The sequence below is a fragment of the Oreochromis aureus genome, linkage group 3 (assembly GCF_013358895.1).
Source record: "Oreochromis aureus strain Israel breed Guangdong linkage group 3, ZZ_aureus, whole genome shotgun sequence".
Lineage (NCBI taxonomy): Eukaryota > Metazoa > Chordata > Actinopteri > Cichliformes > Cichlidae > Oreochromis > Oreochromis aureus.
In genome coordinates, this window is record NC_052944.1 from 109,113,461 (window position 1) to 109,126,940 (window position 13,480).

At 43.9% G+C, this 13,480-nt stretch overlaps 1 long non-coding RNA gene across 1 annotated transcript; it reads left to right on the top strand.

Moving 5' to 3' along the window:
• The first annotated feature begins 3,133 nt into the window (after window positions 1–3,133).
• Window positions 3,134–4,243, top strand: LOC120438810. The gene is made up of 3 exons (XR_005612168.1): window positions 3,134–3,333; window positions 3,408–3,466; window positions 3,781–4,243. It is a non-coding gene; the product is annotated as an uncharacterized LOC120438810 (long non-coding RNA).
• Window positions 4,244–13,480: the final 9,237 nt, after the last annotated feature.

Sequence of the window (13,480 nt, forward strand, 5' to 3'; positions counted from 1 at the left end):
ACAATGTACACAATATAAAAGATCAAATGTAAATAATGTAAAAAAATATAAAATATGTAGATCAACAAAAGGCTTGTTTGAACAGAAAAGTTTTTAACTGTTTTTTAAAAGAATCCACAGAGTCAAGCAAACGTAACTGTAGTGGTAAATTGTTCCACAGCCTTGGTGCAACAGACTGAAAGGCTCTGTCCCCTTTTGTCTTCAGTCGTGTACGGGGAACAACTAAGAGACTCTGAGTCTGTGAGCGGAGATGACGAGCAGCAGTGTATTTTATAAGCTAAACGATGAACGCACTGTTTCCTGCCACAGGCCATCAGGCTGCAGGTCAGTCAGCGCTCTGATGGCCGATCTTTCCACCAATGACATCTGTCGTCACAGTCACATGACTTCTCCTTGTGTGAATTAATGTTTTCTATCTGCATTTTGTTTATTTCACACAAACTGTTGTTGTAATGTCATCAAATGTCCACTAGATGTCAGCAGTCATCAGTGGACCTTCATGCTGTGAATACACAAACATGCATGTGCACTTAAATGAGCTCACATTATTGATCTGGACTGATGGATCGCCTTTGTTTTTATAAGTCAGTGTTACCATGGAAACGACACTATCACTATCTAAACACACAGTGGATTTATTTGACTTCAGTCTTGATTCTGCATGGAAACAATAACCTGACACCTGTAACCATGGTTACTGACCTGCAGCCTCACATCACCAAACCCACGAGGACGAAGCAGCTGTGAGCAGCGTCACTGCTGAGAACATGTGCAGGAAAGCTTCTCTGCCTGTTTACAGCTTCTGTAGGTGTTTGCATGAGAAAGATGGAATCATGTGTCCGTGCACAGCTACACGTGTCTGTTTCTACACGTGTGCATCATGTCACACTCTTCTGATGCTGGAAGCAAAATGAAAACAGCATTTTCTTCACTTCTGTCACTAAAAATCTGCTGTTTTCTTTTCTACGTTTTTATTTTTGCATTTCTGTGAAGATTCAGACACTGATGATCTTTCACATGTCAAGTGTTTTTGTTACCGTGCGCTCACAGATTTGGAAGCACCGCTTGCTTGTTTTGTACTCGTGTATTTAAGTCTCTGTGCTGAATGACAGACCCTGATTCATGTGCATGAGAAGAAAAAGCAGCGACTCCAGTGTGTTTATAGGTGTTGACAGATTCATGTTTAAGCTTTGCCTCAGACTTCAGTGTGCAGGAAAAGGACATGAACATGAGTGGAAGGAGCATTTTATGTAAAATATTTGATAGATGAAGTTTGACAGCAGATTGACCAGGGTGGGCTCAGGGGGGGTTTCATGGGGCCACAGAACCAAAACAAGAGGCAATATTGAACCGTTTCATCCATGAAGTGAATTTATTTGAAACACAAACAAAGTGAATGAACATTTAACAATCAAAGTGAAGATTTCACACCCTGCACACGTGCACATCTTTAAAAAGCACTGACTGACATCACTGTGAACGTCTGCATGCATGAGTACATAGTTACAGAGAAGTCCACCCAAGGAGGACTTTCCTACCAGCTGGGCTGGAAGCTCCGCCTCCTGTCCCCCATTCATGTGGTGGGAACGTCCTCAGACTGGGGGGGTCGTCCTCGCTCCTGCTCAGTGGCGTGCACAGACATTTTGGGGGGCAAGTGCTCCAGGGGGAAAAAAGGGCACTTTTTGCATATGTGGAAAACCTTTTCTTTTTATAATAAAAAAATCGCACAGGTTAAATGCAATTTGACTTTTATTTCAAAACATTCTCTAAAAATCAAAAATCACACCACAAAAAGATAAAATCTGTATCCAACTCTAAACTATATACATACATATTCTCAAGTGTCCATTAAATGGAGTGTACTGCTCTAAAGAAGCATCCTTCTTGGTGCCATGTCTTTGTAGATGTTGATGACCTCGTTGTAATTGATCTCCACATCTTTCTCAATGGCCAACAAGAGGAGATCAAACAACCTTTCTTCTCCACACAAACTTCTTAGTTTATTTTTGATTATTTTAGCTTTGAAAAGGATCTTTCAACTGTCGCAGTTGTCACTGGTAGTGTTGCGTAGATCTGAATCATTTTGACAAAGGCAGGAAAGATCAGCTGGCCATTGTTTTCCCTCAGTATCAGAAATATTTCTCTGAGGTCTTTTGAACTAAAGCTGGAGTGGAAGACCTTTAATTCTGTTTTGAGCTGGTCCTCATCTTCTCCATAGAATTCACAGAGGATGTGGACAGCTTCAATGGCTTCTGGGTTTGGTGGGCCTACCCAGTTAGCATGCACAGTTAAGGGCTGGAAGGACTGAATGATTCTGGCCGTTGGGCTTCCAGTATTGTCCCCTTTGAACCTCCTGTTCAGTTCCCCAGTCATGATGTCCAGAAAGGTGAAATATACACCACTCCTGAAATATGCCTCCACTGACTCAAACTGAGCACCTACTTGAGACACTGTGGTGCTGTGTTGGAAACGCACTGGAACTTTCCGCTTTCTCTCCTGACCAGGCACCACGGTAGGTACTGGAATGTTGAAACTCTCTGCCTTCTCTGATGCACATCTAAATATCTCTCCAAATTTCTCCTCAGACCTCATGGTTTGCAATGTGTGAAGCACACCATCAATTACCTTGTAGGCAGTGGAATGGTCCAACCCTTCTTCCTGCAGAGAATCTGATGCCAAAGCAGTGACTTGAATACTGGTGTGGTGATTTCCATGCAGAGAATGAACATAAAATTAATGGCATTTCTGTACATCTGAGCATCACCTTGGGCCAGGTTAGGTGGGTCACTGTCACTGATGTCATCAAGGAGCATCAAAATGGCTTTCAAATTTCTCTGAAGTGCCTTCAGTGCTTTTTCCCTGCAAGCCCATCGAGTATCTGACAGCTGCTGGAGCTCCATAACACGTTGTCCAGGAAAGAGAGACTCCTGAAATTTGACCAAGGCAGCATGACGCTTTGGGGAGCCCGAGCAAAAGGCATACAATTTCTCCACCAAGTTGAAAAATGTCACAAAATGCTTGCTGGACTTTGATGCCTCCACTAGTACCAAATTGAGGCAATGGGCTTTGCAGTGCACATAGAGGGCCTTCTCATTGTGTGCACGGATTCTAGCTTGGAGACCTTTATACATGTGTAACCCAGAGTAAAATCTGTTTTACTAGCATTTAGCAATTTCCTGCACTTATTTCCTGCCATTGAACACATCACCAATACATGACTCCAACCACATGACTTTGCTCAGCCAATCGGATGGCATGTAGGTCATAGTAAGCCTGTCCCGGCTTCCTCCCGTCAGATGCGTGGAGGCAAGCCAGGTGACAGAGCTGTTGCAGGTTTGTATTGGCAAACATTTGCTTTTCCCGTTTTAATGCATTTTTTTTAACCGCAACTACCTTATGCAACTTAGACGCTGATTACTGTGAGCCAGAGCCATAGTGTTGTTGTGCACTGAACAGAACGGAATTGGTGAGTTTGAACTTTTAATTGACTGTTTGTATTGTTACCAGCTGGCGCTAATTGGCTGCTGCCGGTCCAAACAATTTGATTTTGATTCTTGATTTGACCGATAGTTGTTGAATAACAAATGTTGTGAAGCTATGTAGTATGTATATAGCACTTGAAATGTTTCAGTTAAATCCTTGTTGGTTAAATATACTGTTTGGTTATTTGTTTATTATTGTGTACACAGGAACAAGAATAACTTAATGTATTCAGCTTAATTGGCTGACATTTTTGTATTATTCTTGTGATTTCTTATTGGCCTTGTTTATTTAATGCAGGCCAGGTGACCCTTTTTGGGTATGAAAAAGGATGGCGAGCCAATGAACGGCTAGGAGCAGGACTCATTCTGCATTTTAGCTTCCACTGGACTGGTAGGAAGCTATCAAAGACGACGCTCTGTCCCCATTTCCCAAACACACTGATTTCCACAATCATACACACCATTCCCCCCGTTTATGGACAATAGCGCTTGGACATCTCTCATGGACATTCAGATGAAACTCATGGACTTCAGTGTGGATCAGTGGTTTGGATGTTAACATGTGTTACTTATGGGGAACTGTTTTTTGTTTTTGAGAATCTATATTGCTTGGTATAAGCCATAAGCCTGAAGAATTTGCTTAGTTGTCTTTGCATCCCCACTGGGTTTTTGATTTATTGAATAGCTGCAGCAGGAATGATTATTTAAGTTTTCCTTATCTTTTCTTGTTATTTTCGGTTAAATACATGGTACCTGCAAAAGCATTTTGCGTTGTGTGTATTTATTAATTACTGCCCATCAGCTCCAGTAGCATTCCTAAATCTTCTGATTAATAATAACCATAACATTTCACTTAATACCTAGTCTGTATTAATTCATTAGCGCTTCATCAGTGTTACATTTCTTGGCGAGCCAGCCAGGAGCTGATTTGGTTAGTAATTAATATATATTCAAACTCACCAATTCATTTTCCCCATAATGGAAGTTTTTGAGACGCTTGCCATTAAGATCCCAAACGCGGTTTTAATTGACGGAGTAACTGAGCACTCGGTTGATGAAGTTATACATTTCCTTGAACAGTATGGTGACATAGGCCGCAAGGTTACTATAGATTCACCAGAATCTGAATTTAATAACATGCTTGTCGCTGAGTATGCTTCAGGTTTATCTTTAACACGTTTGTCTCAGTTGTTACCACACACATTTATTTCAGATTCAGGTGACAAATTCCACATTGAAAGTCTATCTGAAATTTATGCATCAAAGGTTAGTGGTTCCAAGACAAATACTTACTTGGCAGACTTAAAAAGAATAGCCAAATTATCTGGGAGGGATTATGCAGAAGTCCTCAGTGAGGGGATGACCCAGATACGCCGGTCCCTTGCAGAGCTCAACCCAGAGACTCCAGTGGTTGCGAAACCAGAAGATTCAAAACCTCCCGATTCAGTCTTTCCTCCTTCATTACCAGCCTCTCTTCCATCTAAGTCCCCTTCTGCTACCAGTGGTGCTGAAGCACAAGGCGGAGAGAGGCATGCTGCCTCCATTCCAGCGGCTGATCTCAACCCTCCTGAAGTACAACGTTATGTTGTGGAACACGTTGTTCGGGCGGGACAGCTTGCTGCATGCATTCCATCGACTGAGAGCGTTTTCTGGTAAAGTGCCCAGGCCAATTCAAGAGACAGATTATGATACATGGCGGTCAGGTGTTGAATTAGCCCTGAAAGATCCATCTATATCTGATCTGCAGCGCACCAGACTGATTCGCGACAGTCTACTGCCTCCTGCCTGTAATATAGTAAAACATCTCAGCCTTGACACACCACCAGAAGTCTATATGAAACAACTTGACTCAGCCTATGGCACTGTGCAAGATGGGGAAGAGTTATATGCCAAGTTCATGGACACCTTCCAGGACAGTGGAAAAGCCTTCGCCTATTTGCAGCGTCTGCAGGTGGCATTACAGCATGCAGCAAAAAGAGGTGGTGTTTTAGAGAAAGACATGGACAACCGACTGTTGAATCAATTCTGCAGGGGATGTTGGGATAACAATTTAATATCGGAACTCCAACTTAAACAAAAGAAACACAAACCCCCCAAATTTACTGAACTTTTATTGCTCCTGCGAACTGAAGAGGACAGAGAGGCAGCAAAGACATTAAGAATGAAACAGCATTTGGGAACGACAAAACAGAAAGCCACCACTAATGCCCAGTTTGCCAATACTGGGGAAGAAACTAACCTTTGTACTGCACTAACCACTCTGACTAAACAGCTCTCACAACAGATGGCAGCTATACAACAGCAGCTTGCAGCTTTGACAGCACAGCAGTGTAATGTCAAACCACCGGTTGCTGCCTGCCCAGCTTCAAAGCCCTATGGGCCGAAGAAGGTTAGCAAGAATCCAAAACCTAGCGTCTCCAGCCCTAAACCAGGGTTTTGTTTCCGCTGTGGAGAAGATGGTCACATTAAGCCACAATGTGAAAATGCACCCAATTCAGCATTGGTAAGTGCTAAGCGGAAACAATTTGACAACAAACAAATGTGGCAGAAGCAAAAGTCCTCTACTTCTGGGGATTTAAACTAGTTCCAGTTCCTGTTGAGGGGCAAACAGGAGCTGAGCTGGACCAACCTTGTCCCGCTGAGAACAAAAAGCATGCCAAATGTGCAAAATTGCAGACAAAGACAAAGATCCACACTAGATTACCACCAGGATTAGTTGGATCCAGATGTACAGCAGAAGTCAACATTGCAGGTTGCAACTGTCCGTGTCTACTGGATACTGGTTCCCAGGTTACCACAATTCTAGTTTCATTTTATAATGAGCATCTCTCTGATCAGCCAGTCCACCCATTGAATGAGCTTCTTCATGTGGAGGGGGCTGCTGGTCAGTGTGTTCCATACCTTGGGTATGTTGAAGTTGCCATGACATTTCCAAAAGACTTTCTTGGAAGTGACTTTCCAGTTCAAACGCTTGCACTTGTTGTTCCTGATGTGAGACCTGATTTCCCAACCTCAGTACTTATTGGCATGAATACGCTTGAAATTCTTTATGAACAATTCTTTTCTAGTAACTGTTCATCATTCCAGCCTACCTCTTACGGGTACAGAGCAGTTCTGCAAACTCTCCAAGTGACGTACCAACAGAACTGCAATGATCATCTTGGTGTTGTGACCACCCTTAGTAAATCTCCTGTGCTAGTTCCAGCTGGCTGCACAGTTGTGGTCGAGGGTTCTGCCAAGCTTCTCAGCCCAGCTAGTCAATGTGTTGTCATTCAGCACCCGGGTTCAGGCCTGCCGGGTGGTTTGTGTGTCAGTAATTGTCTAGTCGCTCTTAAAGCTGGTACACACACTCAGGTTCCAGTTGTTGTATCAAACGGAACAGAGCAAGATATCTACATACCAGCTTTGAGTGTCATTGCAGAGCTGGGAGCCTATGACTGCATAGTCTCTGAGCACAGTGTGACCAACCCCACAGATCGGGAGATGTTGTCAACACCCCTCACTTTCAATTTTGGTGAGTCACCAATACCAGCAGAATGGGAAGAACGGATCACAACAAAACTAAATGCCCTGTCTGAAGTTTTTTCACATCATGACTTGGATTTTGGTTGCACTAAAGAAGTGAAGCATCACATCAAGCTCCATGACAATACCCCTTTTAAACAGAAAGCAAGACCTATTCATCCCCAGGACATAGAAGCTGTTCGTAAACATCTTCGAGAGCTTCTAGATGCCGGTGTTATCAGGGAGTCGGAGTCATCATTTTCATCACCAATAGTGGTTGTCAAGAAGAAAAATGGAGACATTCGACTATGTATTGACTACCGCAAACTCAACCTGCAAACGATTAAGGATGCGTATGCATTGCCCAACTTGGAGGAATCGTTTACAGCACTCACTGGATCGAAATGGTTCTCTGTGCTTGATCTCAAATCTGGTTATTATCAGATAGAAATGGATGAAGCTGATAAAGCCAAAACCGCTTTTGTAACGCCAATTGGGTTTTGGGAGTTCAACCGAATGCCTCAAGGAGTTACTAATGCACCTTCAACGTTCCAAAGACTCATGGAGAAGTGCATGGGAGACTTGCACTTGAAAGAGGTCCTGGTGTTTTTGGATGATTTGATCATATTCTCCAACACCCTTGAGGAGCACGAAGACCGTTTGCTGAGAGTGTTGAATCGCTTGAAAGAATTTGGGTTAAAACTTTCTCCAGAAAAATGCAAATTCTTCCAGACATCCGTCAGATACTTGGGCCACATTGTGTCAGAAAATGGTGTTGAGACAGACCCAGAAAAGATTGCCACTTTGAAATCCTGGCCAATTCCAACCAACTTGAAGACCTTGAAATCTTTTCTGGGATTCGCTGGCTACTATAGGCGTTTTATTAAGGGATATGCCATGATCGCCAAGCCACTCAACAGCCTCACACGTGGGTACCTATCCACACACAAAAGCTCTAAAAATGAGACTTCTAAGAGCTCACAGTTTCATCCCAAGCAATCCTTTGGTTCCAGGTGGAGTCTTGAATGTCAGTTGGCTTTTGATACCCTCATTGACAAACTTACCACTGCACCAGTTCTAGGTTTTGCTGATACGGCACTGCCTTACATCCTCCACACAGATGCCAGCACCACCGGATTGGGCGCCGCCCTTTACCAAGAGCAAGAGGGGAGACTTAGGGTGATAGCCTATGCCAGTAGGGGTTTGTCATCCAGTGAAAGTCGTTACCCAGCTCACAAGCTTGAATTCTTGGCACTGAAGTGGAGCGTGACAGAAAAATTTCATGATTACTTGTATGGAGCAAATTTTACAGTGGTCACGGATAACAACCCACTTACCTATATCTTGACATCAGCAAAGTTGGATGCTGCCAGCCATCGTTGGCTGGCTGCTCTTTCTACATTCTCGTTCAAGTTACAGTATCGAGCTGGCAAGCAAAATCTGGATGCAGATGCACTCTCCCGTCGGCCCCATGATGGTACTTCCTCTAGTGAACCTGCTCAAAAAGATGAGGAGCTAATTAATCAGTTTACTCAACAACATCTGTCAAGCAGCAGTGACAGTGAAATATCAGCTGAAGTCGTCGATGCGATTTGCCAAAGCTGTCTTGTCAGGACCCAAGCTGAGAGTAGTTTGGTCGAATCCCTTTCCATCAACACAGCAGTGCTTCCTGAGAATTACTCAGAAGATTCCCATGGACTTCCTGTTATTTCCACCATATCCCATTCTGAGCTTTATGAAAAACAGAGAACTGAGCCAACTCTCCGGGAGGTTATTCACCAGTTGGAGTCAGGAGAAAAAGTCCCTCTGACAGCCAGGAAAGAGCTTCCTGAAATTCCTCTTCTCCTTCGAGAACTGAAAAAATTGGAGCTGATTGATGGTATTCTCTATAGGAAGAGATATGAAAATGAACAACCATCATACCAACTGGTCCTTCCGACAGAACTGCGGCAAACTGTTCTCCACAACCTCCACAATGATATGGGCCACCTGGGAGTGGAACGGACCCTTGACCTTGCCAGGACTCGGTTCTATTGGCCAAGAATGGCAGTGGATGTGGAAAATAAAATAAAAACCTGTGGCCGTTGCATTCGCCGGAAAAGCTTGCCAGAGAGAGCTGCTCCTCTTGTTAACATTCGGACATCACGTCCACTTGAACTCATTTGTATGGATTTCCTCAGTCTCGAGCCCGATACCAGTAACACCAAAGACATCCTGGTACTGACAGATCATTTCACCAAATATGCCCTTGCCATTCCAACACCAAACCAAAAGGCAAAAACTGTGGCTAAATGTCTTTGGGAAAACTTCATTGTTTATTATGGAATTCCAGAAAGACTCCATACAGATCAAGGGCCAGACTTTGAGTCGAAATTGATAAAGGAATTATGTGCCCTGTTGGGAGTCCAAAAGTGTCACACAACACCGTACCATCCAAGAGGAAACCCAGTAGAGAGGTTTAATCGCACTCTACTGGCCATGTTGGGAACAACATGGCCAGTAGAGTGGCCACACATGGCCACACTGTTTAAGTACACTTTTTTCATATTGCTTGGTCTTGTAATGATACTGTATATACACTATATTTCCAAATTTTTATTATTTTGGACTTCCAACAGGGCACATAACTCCTTTATCAATTTCGACTCAAAGTCCGGCCCTTGATCTGTATGGAGTCTTTCTGGAATTCCATAATAAACGATGAAGTTTTCCCAAAGACATTTAGCCACAGTTTTTGCCTTTTGGTTCGGTGTTGGCATGGCAAGGGCATATTTGGTGAAATGATCTGTCAGTACCAGGATGTCTTTGGTGTTGCTGGTATCGGGCTCGAGACTGAGGAAATCCATACAAATGAGTTCAAGTGGACGTGATGTCCGAATGTTAACAAGAGGAGCAGCTCTCTCTGGCAAGCTTTTTTTCCGCGAATGCACCGCCACAGCTTTTTATTTTATTCCCTACATCCACTGCCATTCTTGGCCAATAGAACCGAGTCCTGGCAAGGTCAAGGGTCCGTTCTACTCCCAGGTGGCCCATATCATTGTGGAGGTTGTGGAGAACAGTTTGCCGCAGTTCTGTCGGAAGGACCAGTTGGTATGATGGTTGTTCATTATCATATCTCTTTCTATAGAGAATACCATCAATCAGCTCCAATTTATTCAGTTCTCGAAGGAGGAGAAGAGGAATTTCAGGAAGCTCTTTCCTGGCTGTCAGAGGGACTTTTCTCCTGACTCCAACTGGTGAATAACCTCCGGAGAGTTGGATCAGTTCTCTGTGTTTCATAAAGCTCAGAATGGGATATGGTGGAAATAACAGGAAGTCCATGGGAATCTTCTGAGTAATTCTCAGGAAGCACTGCTGTGTTGATGGACAGGGATTCGACCAGACTATTCTCAGCTTGGGTCCTGACAACACAGCTTTGGCAAATCGCATCGACGACTTCAGCTGATATTTCACCGTCACTGCTGCTTGAGAGATGTTGTTGAGTAAACTGATTAATTAGCTCCTCATCTTTTTGAGCAGGTTCACTAGAGGAAGTACCATCATGGGGCCGACGGGAAAGTGCATCTGCATCCAGATTTTGCTTGCCGGCTCGATACTGTATCTTGAACGAGAATGTAGAAAGAGCAGCCAGCCAACGATGGCTGGTAGCATCCAACTTTGCTGATGTCAAGATATAGGTAAGTGGGTGTTGACAACATCTCCCGATCTGTGGGGTTGGTCACACTGTGCTCAGAGACTATGCAGTCATAGGCTCCCAGCTCTGCAATGACACTCAAAGCTGGTATGTAGATGTCTTGCTCTGTTCCGTTGGATACAACAACTGGAACCTGAGTGTGTGTACCAGCTTTAAGAGCGACTAGACAATTACTGACACACAAACCACCCGGCAGGCCTGAACCCGGGTGCTGAATGACAACACATTGACTAGCTGGGCTGAGAATCTTGGCAGAACCCTTGACCACAACTGTGCAGCCAGCTGGAACTAGCACAGGAGATTTACTAAGGGTGGTCACAACACCAAGATGATCATTACAATTCTGTTGGTACGTCACTTGGAGAGTTTGCAGAACTGCTCTGTACCCGTAAGAGGTAGGCTGGAATGATGAACAGTTACTAGAAGAGAATTGTTCATAAAGAATTTCAAGTGTATTCATGCCAATAAGTACTGAGGTTGGAAAATCAGGTCTCACATCAGGAACAACAAGTGCAAGCGTTTGAACTGGGAAGTCACTCCCAAGAAAGTCTTTTGGAAACGTCATGGCAACTTCAACATACCCAAGGTATGGAACACACTGACCAGCAGCCCCCTCCACATGAAGAAGCTCATTCAATGGGTGGACTGGCTGATCGGAGAGATGCTCATTATAAAATGAAATGAAACTGGTATTGTGGTAACCTGGGAACCAGTATCCAGTAGACACGGACAGTTGCAACCTGCAATGCTGACTTCTGCTGTACATCTGGATCCAACTAATCCTGTCGGTAATCCAGTGTGGATCTTTGTCTTTGTCTGCAATTTTGCACACTTGGCATGCTTTTTGTTCTTAGCGGGACAAGGTTGGTCCAGCTCAGCTCCTGGTTGCCCCTCAACAGGAACTGGAACTAGTTTAAATCCTCAGAAGCAGAGGACTTTTGCTTCTGCCACTTTTGTTTGTTGTCGAATTGTTTCCGCTTAGCACTTACCAATGCTGAATTGGGTGCATTTTCACATTGTGGCTTAATGTGACCATCTTCTCCGCAGCGGAAGCAAAACCCTGGTTTAGGGCTGGGCGCTATGTTTTGGATTCTTACCAACCTTCTTCGCCCATAGGGCTTTGAAGCTGGGCAGGCAGCAACCGGTGGTTTGACGTTACACTGCTGTGCTGTCAAAGCTGCAAGCTGCTGTTGTATAGCTGCCATCTGTTGTGAGAGCTGTTTAGTCAGAGTGGTTAGTGCAGTACAAAGGTTAGTTTCTTCCCCAGTATTGGCAAACTGGGCATTAGTGGTAGCTTTCTGTTTTGTCGTTCCCAAATGCTGTTTCATTCTTAATGTCTTTGCTGCCTCTCTGTCCTCTTCAGTTCGAAGGAGCAATAGAAGTTCAGCAAACTTAGGGGGGTTGTGTTTCTTTTGTTTAAGTTGGAGTTCCGATATTAAATTGTTATCCCAACATCCCCTGCAGAATTGATTCAACAGTCGGTTGTCCATGTCTTTCTCTAAAACACCACCTCTTTTTGCTGCATGCTGTAATGCCACCTGCAGACGTTGCAAATAGGCCGAAGGCTTTTCTCCACTGTCCTGGAAGGTGTCCATGAACTTGGCATATAACTCTTCCCCATCTTGCACAGTGCCATAGGCTGAGTCAAGTTGTTTCATATAGACTTCTGGTGGTGTGTCAAGGCTGAGATGTTTTACTATATTACAGGCAGGAGGCAGTAGACTGTCGCGAATCAGTCTGGTGCGCTGCAGATCAGATATAGATGGATCTTTCAGGGCTAATTCAACACCTGACCGCCATGTATCATAATCTGTCTCTTGAATTGGCCTGGGCACTTTACCAGAAAACGCTCTCAGTCGATGGAATGCATGCAGCAAGCTGTCCCCGCCCCGAACAACGTGTTCCACAACATAACGTTGTACTTCAGGAGGGTTGAGATCAGCCGCTGGAATGGAGGCAGCATGCCTCTCTCCGCCTTGTGCTTCAGCACCACTGGTAGCAGAAGGGGACTTAGATGGAAGAGAGGCTGGTAATGAAGGAGGAAAGACTGAATCGGGAGGTTTTGAATCTTCTGGTTTCGCAACCACTGGAGTCTCTGGGTTGAGCTCTGCAAGGACCGGGCGATCTGGGTCATCCCCTCACTGAGGACTTCTGCATAATCCCTCCCAGATAATTTGGCTATTCTTTTTAAGTCTGCCAAGTAAGTATTTGTCTTGGAACCACTAACCTTTGATGCATAAATTTCAGATAGACTTTCAATGTGGAATTTGTCACCTGAATCGGAAATAAATGTGTGTGGTAACAACTGAGACAAACGTGTTAAAGATAAACCTGAAGCATACTCAGCGACAAGCATGTTATTAAATTCAGATTCTGGTGAATCTATAGTAACCTTATGCCTATGTCACCATACTGTTCAAGGAAATGTATAACTTCATCAACCGAGTGCTCAGTTACTCCGCCAATTAAAACCGCGTTTGGGATCTTAATGGCAAGCGTCTCAAAAACTTCCATTATGGGGAAAATGAATTGGTGAGTTTGAATATATATTAATTACTAACCAAATCAGCTCCTGGCTGGCTCGCCAAGAAATGTAACACTGATGAAGCGCTAATGAATTAATACAGGCTAGGTACTGAGTGAAATATTAGGTTAATCAGAAGATTTAGGAATGCTACTGGAGCTGATGGGCAGTAATTAATAAATACACACAACACAAAATGCTTTTGCAGGTACCATGTATTAAACCAAAACCCAAAGAAAAATAACAAAACAGAAAAGGAAAACTTAAATAATCACT